The sequence below is a fragment of the Callorhinus ursinus genome, unplaced genomic scaffold (assembly GCF_003265705.2).
Source record: "Callorhinus ursinus isolate GAN/ISIS: 27379988/994484 unplaced genomic scaffold, GSC_fseal_2.0 scaffold49, whole genome shotgun sequence".
Classification (NCBI taxonomy): domain Eukaryota; kingdom Metazoa; phylum Chordata; class Mammalia; order Carnivora; family Otariidae; genus Callorhinus; species Callorhinus ursinus.
This window is the reverse complement of record NW_027397111.1, coordinates 10,943,244-10,952,644: the sequence shown is the minus strand read 5'-3', so window position 1 is coordinate 10,952,644 and position 9,401 is coordinate 10,943,244. Positions and strand designations below refer to the sequence as shown.

The 9,401-nt window shown below is 37.0% G+C and overlaps 1 pseudogene; it reads right to left on the bottom strand.

Moving 5' to 3' along the window:
- Window positions 1–2,543: 2,543 nt before the first annotated feature.
- On the bottom strand, window positions 2,544–3,478 carry LOC112806270 (olfactory receptor 52E8-like; annotated as a pseudogene).
- Window positions 3,479–9,401: the final 5,923 nt, after the last annotated feature.

The following is a 9,401-nucleotide window of genomic DNA, read 5'->3' as shown; positions in this document are numbered from 1 at the left end:
ACTGTTGGTGGGAATTGTAAATTGGTGCAGCCATATGGAAAACAGTATGAAGGCTCCTCAAAAAATTAAAAATAGAAATACTATATGATGCAATAATTCCACCATGGATATTTACCCAAAAAAACCCCCCAAAACATTAATTTGAAAAGATATGTGTATCCCTATGTTTATTGAGCATTATCTGCATTAACCAATGGAAGCCACCTAAGTGTCCACTGATATGTGAATGGATAAAGAATACGTAGCATATGTACACATGCGTGCACACACACACACACACACAGACACACACACACACACACATACATGCATGGCGGAATATTAGCCATAAAAAAGATGAGATCTTGCCATTTGTGACAACATGGATAGAACTAGACGGCATTATACTAAGTGAAACAAGTCAGACAGAGAAAGACAAATACCATATAATTTCACTTATATGTGGAATCTTAAAAAAACAAATGAATAAACAAACAGAAATCAGAATCAAGCCTATGAATATAGAGAACAAACTAATGATCACCAGAGGGGAGGAGAATGAGGGGATGTGCACAAAGGGAAGGGGGGTGGGGGGATACAGGCTTCCAGTTATGGAATGAGTAATTCACTGGAAATAAAAGGTACAGCATAGAGTATATAGTCAATGTTATTCAAATAGTGTTGTATGGTGACAGATGACAGCTACAATTGCGGTGAGCATAGAATAATATATAAAGATGTTGAATTACTAGTTGTACACCTGAAACTAATGTAACATTGTGTGTTAACTATACTCAGATAAAACGTTTTTTAAAAAATCTACAAATTTCAATCATAATGACATTTTTTTTTAAAAAAAGAACAGCACATCAAGTATGAGAACTGGGTGTTATATGCAACTAAGGAATCATTGAACACTATATCAAAAACTTATGATGTACTATATGCTGGCTAACTAAACATAATTTAAAAAGTAACATTGTTGAAAACCAAAGAAAAAATAACTAAAAGCTTCAAGCTTAATAAAACACATCAGCTTTGAAAAATCTCAAAGTGATTTGCCTCTGTCTCTCTTTTTCCCTTTGCTCATTTGTTTTGTTTCTTAAATTCCACATATGAGTGAAATCATATGGTATTTGTCTTTCTCAGACTGACTTATTTCACTTAGCATTACACTTTCTAGGTCCACCCATGTCATTGCAAATGGCTCAAGATTTATTCTTTCTTATGGCTGAGTAATATTCCATTGTATATATATACACATCACATCTTTTTCCATTCATCAGTTGATGGACACTTGAGCTGTTTCCATAATTTGGCTATTGTAGATAATGCTGCTATAAACGTCAAGGTGCATGTATCACAAAAACAGACTCTTATCTATAGAGAACAAACTAATGGTTACCAGAAGGTAGGTGGGTGGGGGAATGGGTTAAATACGTGATGGGGATTAGGAGGGCACCAGGTGTTGTATGGAAATGTTAAATAACTATATTATACACCTGAAACAAATATTACATTGTATATTAACTAATTGGAATTTAAGTAAAAGCTTAAAAATAAAATAAATTACCAAAAAAAGATATAAGGATTTGTAAACTTATGTGTAGTAGCATGTGGGAGTAGCTTTATGCTTAACTCATTAAAACTGCAGTGAACATTAAAAAAAGTCCAAAAAGAGATAAAAAAAAAACCCTCAAAGTGAAAATATAAACATGACACCAAAATGTTGAAAATGCATCATAAAAAAAAAATACCTTTTGTCAACTTGGTTCCCTAGAAATAGCTTCTGAGATGGAGAGTTTCATATAGAAGATACACCGAGAAGTACTATCAGGAAATACACCTTTAAGGGAATTTGTATTGGACAGAGAGGGACTGACATTCAACACTGTGGTTTTAAATATTCATATCTATAGTGATGAATCATAAAGAACATTTTTATGTACTTATTGACTAGTTATTTATGTTTATTAACAAATGTATGTATGATATTTTTTCTATTTTAATTGAGTAATCTGACACTTTATAATGGAATTACAAGAGTTCTTTATATATGTTTATACAAGCCCTTTATCGTACACATGAGGTATAAATATTTTCTCTCAGATTATGTCTTCCTTTTTCATTGTATTACTAGTATCTTTTGAAGAAAAATATATATTATTTTAATTTTAGTGAAGTCCAATTTTAAAAATATTTCTTGCTATTGTCATATCTATAAAATTTTATGTGAACAATATTACAAATAATTTTTATGTTGGTTTTTATACATTAGCTCTTGTCTTTGGGTCTCTTGTCCATTGTAGATTAACTTTTCTACGATGTAATGTAAGGATTTAAATTAATCTTTTTGCATGTGGCTATCCAATTGTTCCAGTCTGATATTATCAATGTACATATCATTAACTTTAAATATAAAACCTGCATTCAAAGACAATGTTACCAGTCTCAATATCCCCCCTCAATTCTTCCTCTTTACTGCTGGGTCAGACATAAGGTAACTACTTTTACAATGCAGGAAACATGAAATCTAACACAGACTTTCCAAGACCTCTGACCGGTTAGCTATCTGTCTTGAGGAAAACCCTCAGGACTCACTCCCTAATCTGCTTGGTCCTGACCCCATAGTTTATAGGATCGAGGGCTGGTAGAAAAACCACATATAGGTTGGCCAAGAAAATGTGGATATATTGAGGAATATTGTGGCCAAATCGGTGTGTCAAGAAAGAGAAAAATGCTGGTGTGAGAAAAGCTAAGATAACACCCATGTGGGAGCCACAGGTGTTGAGAGCTTTAGGTCGAGCATCCCTGGAGGGCAGGCAGAAGACAGCATGGAGGGTCCTGACATAGGAGAGAATTATAAGGAGCACATCAAATAATAAGAAAGAAATGTTGCCAAGGCAAACAGAATGTTCTCTTTGATGCTGGCACAAACCAGATGGGCAATGCCCATGTGTTCACAGTAGGTATGAGGGATGATATAGTGGCCACAGAAGGGTAGCCTCAGGAGAAGAACAACTAGTGAGGCCACCATGTACCGGCTCCTCAAAACAGCAATGCCTGCAATGATGCTGATGATTTTGCTGGTGAGGATCAGGGTATACCAAAGGGGTTTACAAATGGCAATGCAGCAGTCAAAGGCCATGGCCACCAACACAGTGCTCTCCATGGCAGTGAAGAAGTGGATGAAGAACATCTGGGAAAGGCAGCTTTCAAAAGATATATGCCTGAATTTGAACCAGAAGATACCCAGCATTTTGGGGATGGTGACTGTGGACAAGCCCAGGTCGATGGAGTCCAAGATGGCCAGAAAGTAGTACATGGGCTCATGGAGACTATGCTCAATCTGGGTCACAAACAGGACAGCAGCACTTCCCAGGAGTGTAATAAGATACACAAAGAAAAAGGGAAATCCAATCCAGATGTGCACAGCTTCCAGCCCAGGGATACCCAGGAGGTGGAACGAAGAATGATGGAACTGAGTGTCGTTAGGCATAGTCCTTCTTTCTGCCACAATTTTTTGCACAATTGTGCTGTGGATACAATTATTGACTTCCCATTAGTGAATTTTTCTCTTCTCCTTTTGTCCAGATTCTTGGTAAAATGTAAAACAACACTTTAACCTTTCCTTGTTTCCATTCAGAATGAACATAAACTACTCTTCTCATATTCTGCTAGCCTCACTTGAGTGTAAAATAGCACCAGAATCAATCTGACTCTGCAGCCATATTCCATACTAGACAATGTTAAACAAGAAGAAGAGATAAGAGAAAAACATCTCTCTGACATAAAAGTTCATAATCAGAAATCTAGATAAAACCAGGTTAGAAAATAAAGTTCTAGGCTCTGCATATCGGTACTTTTACACACACTTAAAGTGCAGGGTGATTTTTTTGGTATTTGTAATCTCAACCATGCCCTTATTAGGGACATGCAAACACTAAAGATAAAGTGTGCAACTGTGTGTGTACATGTGTATAAGCATTTTCACATATGCTAGTGAAACTAGTGTCTGATTTTGAGGACAAAAATAAAGACTTATGCTTGTTTATTCACATATATTATAAATGGTCGGGCACATAAAAATTCTTAATTATAAAAGTTCATTAAATAATGAAATTAAATAAGAAGCAAACCAGCAACTAATTTCCATACATTGTCTCAGAAAACACACTCCCATCCAATCATAACAGGTTTTGAAATAAAAGAAATTATAACAATCATTTTGAAAAAATGATTGAAAAATGAGAAAGAAATAATTGTCAGAGTATTTTCACTTATAATTCAAAATTCAAAAATTACATTATTGCAGATGATATGACACCTTATGTGAAAAACCCAAAAGCTTCCACCCCAAAACTGCTAGAACTCATACAGGAATTCAGTAAAGTGGAAGGTTATAAAAGCAATGCACAGAAATCAGTGGCATTCCTATATACCAACAACAAGACAGAAGAAAGAGAAATTAAGGAGTCGATCCCATTTACAATTGCACCCAAAACCATAAATACCTACGAATAAATTGAACCAAAGAGGCAAAGAATCTGTACTCAGAAAACTATAAAATACTCATAAAAGAAATTGAGGAAGACACAAAGAAATAGAAAAACGTTCATGCTCATGGATTGGAAGAACAAATATTGTGAAGATGTCAATGCTACCTAGAGCAATCTACACATTCAATGCAATCCCCATCAAAATACCATCCACCTTTTTCAAAGAAATGGAACAAATAATCCTAAAATTTGTATGGAACCAGAAAAGACCCCAAATAGCCAGAGGAATGTTGAAAAAGAAAAGCAAAGCTGGCGGCCTCACAATTCCAGACTTCAAGCTGTATTACAAAGCTGTCATCAACAAGACAGTATGGTACTGGCACAAAAACGGACACACAGATTAATGGAACAGAATAGAGAGCCCAGAAATGGACCCTCAACTCTATGGTCAACTCATCTTTGACAAAGCAGGAAAGAATGTCCAATGGAAAAAAGACAGTCTCTTCAACAAATGGTGTTGGGAAAATTGGACAGCCACATGCAGAAGAATGAGACTGGACCATTTCCTTACACCACACACAAAAATAGACTCCAAATGGTTGAAAGACCTCAATGTGAGACAGGAGTCCATCAAAATCCTAAAGGAGAACACAGGCAACAACCTCTTTGACCTCAGCCGCAGCAACGTCTTCCTAGAAACATTGGCAGAGGCAAGGGCAGCAAGGGCAAAAATGAAGTATTGGGACTTTGTCAAGATAAAAAGCTTTTGCACAGCAAAAGAAACAGTTAACAAAGCCAAAAGACAACTACAGAATGGGGAAGATATTTGCAAATGACATATCAGATAAAGGGCTAGTATCCAAAATCTATAAAGAACTTCTTAAACTCAACACCCGAAGAACAAATGATCCAGTCAAGAAATGGGCAGAAGACATGAACAGACATTTTTCCAAAGAAGACACCCAAATGGCCAACAGACACATGAAAAAGTGCTCAACATCGCTCGGCATCAGGGAAATCCAAATCAAAACCTCAATGAGATATCACCTCACACCAGTCAGAATGGCTAAAATTAACAAGTCAAGAAATGGCAGATGTTGGTGGGGATGTGGAGAACGGGGAACCCTCCTACACTGTTGGTGGGAATGCAAGCTGGTGCAACCACTCTGGAAAACAGTATGGAGGTTCTTCAAAAAGTTGTAAATACAGCTACCATATGATCCAGCAATTGCGCTACTGGGTATTTACCCTGAAGATACAAATGTAGGGATCCGAAGGGGTACGTGCACCCCGATGTTTATAGCAGCAATGTCCACAGTAGCCAAATTGTGGAAAGAGTCAAGATATCCATCGACAGATGAATGTATACAGAAGATGTGGTGTTTATATATACAATGGAATATTATGCAGCCATCAAAAGGGATGAAAGCTTGCCATTTGCAAAGACGTGGATGGAACTGGAGGGTGTTATGCTAAGTGAAATAAGTCAATCAGAGAAAGACATGTATCGTATGACCTCACTGATATGAGGAATTCTTAATCTCAGGAAACAAACTGAGAGTTGCTGGAGCGGTGGGGGGTGGGAGGGATGGGGTGGCTGGGTGATAGACATTGGGGAGGGTATGTGCTATGGCGAGCGCTGTGAAGTGTGCAAGACTGTTGAGTCACAGACCTGTACCTCTGAAACAAATAATACAATATATGTTAAAAAAGAAGAAGAAGAAGATAGCAGGAGGGGAATAATGAAGGGGGGAAATCGGAGGGGGAGATGAACCATGAGAGACGATGGACTCTGAAAAACAAACTGAGGCTTCTAGAGTGGAGGGGGATGGGAGGATGGGTTAGCCTGGTGATGGGTATTAACGAGGGCACATTCTGCGTGGAGTACTGGGTGTTACACGCAAACAATGAATCATGGAACAGTACATCAAAAACTAATGATGTAATGTATGGTGATTAACATAGCATAGTAATAATAAAAAAAGAAAGGAAAAAAATTACATTAATATAGATAAGCCTATCATTTGGAGAGTCCACATAGTGAAACAACCACTAATGAAACTCTAGGGATGGGCCGCCTGGAGACTGGATAATTGTTTGTGCTAGACAATTTTCAAATACTATCTCAGACTTACATAGAAAAGGAGAACTCAGAAGAACTTTACCAACATAATTTATCACCTACCAATACTGTTTTCTACCTGGGATATTAGTGTCTTTATGGATGCTTCCTTCTTCATTGCACAGAAGAATTTCAAGGGACTTTGTTTTGAGTCCTCTTCCTAACTATGGGGAGGCTATAAACCCATTTATAGTGAATTAAGTATTTGGAGCAATCAACATGAGAGACAGCTATTACTGAACAGCTTAAGTGACTGAGTGTGATGTATATAATGCACAGAAAAATTTCATTCGAATTTAGGGGAGATGTGGACATTGGGGGGAATTCAGAGCAGAATGGCACTCACCAGAGATAAAACATATGAAGGTTAGTACACTCTACTTGAAACACAGAACAAAGCAAGTACCTGGAAAACAACTGCAGCCATTTGAAGCTAATCACATTTAGCAAAATAAAATAATTTGGGAAATTCTTTCTGGGAAGAGAATATATATGTAAATTTGGCTTACTGAGGCTGGAGAAGATCTCTTTTGAAGTTCTCAGTTGGTTAACGAGAAGGTAAAGGTTAAAGGTACAATTCTTCTGTTTTTCACTGGAGAATACACAATGGAGGTGGAGGAGTACACTTCACAATTTGTCCCATTAAATATCTCACAGGTCATATATGTGCCAGCAATGATTAGGTGATTAAAATGCGAATTTGAATAAGACCTGTCACATACTCTCAAGAAGACCCATGGGGCATCTGGATGGCTCAGTCAGTTAAGCATCTGACTCTTGATTTCAATTCAGGTCATAATCTCAGGGTCATCCCGTCATCCGATGCCTGCCTGATGCAGGCATCAGGCTCTGCACTCAGCAGAGTTTGCTTGCTCCTCTCCCTCTGCTCCTCCCCCTGATTGCTCTCTCATAAATAAATAAATAAATAAATAAATAAATAAATAAATAAATAAATAAAATCTTAAAAAAACAAAAAGAAGGCCCCTGTGTACTGAGGAAGATAAATTTCCAAAGGAGAAATTTGAAAACTGAATGGCTAGTGCTATGATAGAAATTTGGGCACAGTGCTGTTAAGTGTGGTGATGAGGCAATAAAAACTCCACAGAGAAGTCAGACTATGCTAACACTTGCACAACTATTGAAGAAGAAGAAAGAAAAAGAAGAAGGAGAAGGAGAATATGATGATGACAAGGGAGGAGGGGGAGGAGGAGGAAGAAATTTTGTTCAAAATGGAAAGCACAAGGATAAAGTGAGGAAAGAAAGCACAGTAGACTGCCAGAACATAATCCTATAATTTTGGGATTAAGGTAGTCCATAGGTCTACCCATAAAGGTCTATGGACTCTTCAATACTCTATCTCAGTCACTTTTAGAGTTGCATAAATTTTAGAGTTGCATAAAATACAAACAAAAAATAAAATAAGCCATGTCCCAAAAAAATAAATTAATCCCACTTATAATTATGGATTTTCCAAAAGATTTTTTAAAGATTTATTTATTTATTTATTTATTTATTTATTTATTTATTTATTTGAGAGAGAGAGAGAGAGAGAGAGAAATAGCAGGGGAGGGGCAGAGGAAGAGAATCCTCAAGCAGACGCCCACTGAGTGCAGAGCCCAATGTGGCGCACAATCTCACAACCCTTAGATCATGACCTGAGCCAAAACCAAGAGTTGACACTTAGCTGACTGAGCCACCCAGGCACCCCAAAAGATTCCTTTTAAATGGAGCTTCTTCTCTCTCTGAGAAAACATCATTTCTAAGTCTATAAATATTGCTGAAAGCACCCAGTCACTTAATCATTCTACAACTGTGTACAGACCTATTATTTCAACATTTATTTATGTATCCGACAGCCTGGATCATGTTCAGAAATAAGACTACATCCCAGTCCTTCCTCTCTGAATTCTTAATTCGAAGGTCCTCCCTGGAATTTTCTAGCAGTCATTTCTCAACCTTAAATCTTCTTACTCTACCCTATTCCAATTATCTCCACCACAGCTCACATATATGCCTCATTCCATGTGTCACATATCTGACGAGGGTGAGAAAAGATTATACACACGCTCTCATTTTATCTCTGCTTAATCCCTCAATTTCATGGTCATCATTCCCTTTATCCGCTGCTTCACAACCTTAATTTTGGGTTGTATTTTTACAAAACTCTATCCCTTAAATCCATGCTAATTTCTTCACAAATTTTTGCATTAAAAATATATTTATTGATTATCTTTACTATATGTTTTAGAAGAAATAAAGTCCACCCTTTCCCTCTTGCTATCATATTTGACACCTATATATGGATTCAAAAACAGTAGCTTAATGGATACAGGATATATCAGTGCATCTTCTTCATTAGCTTTGGAATCCTGTTGTTTTTGCCTATGAGACTTCAGCTGGTCATAGGTATACACATATTTAGGAAAACATGTGTAGCCATTGGAAGTCATGAGTATGATTGTGCTTTCCCTCTTCATAATTTGACTTGCCCTCCATCTATCTATATGGATGTGGCATAAGCCCTTTCCCCATCTCTCACACTGTGTTCCACACTTTAATCTTGATATGACTTACCTTGATCTCTAAATCTCTAAGTGACTCTTTGTAACACCACTTGGCAGCTCTGTGGAGCACACTATTTAATATACTCAAGAGAGGGTATTTATGTTTTTATTAAAGCCCTACTTCCCCTGGGATGGGTACTATTGTATCTTTGAGACTTTGACATTGTTTAATTAATAGCCACTAGGGCATCTCTTTTGCAAATTCTTTATCCCTACATTGAGACTATAGGACAAGAT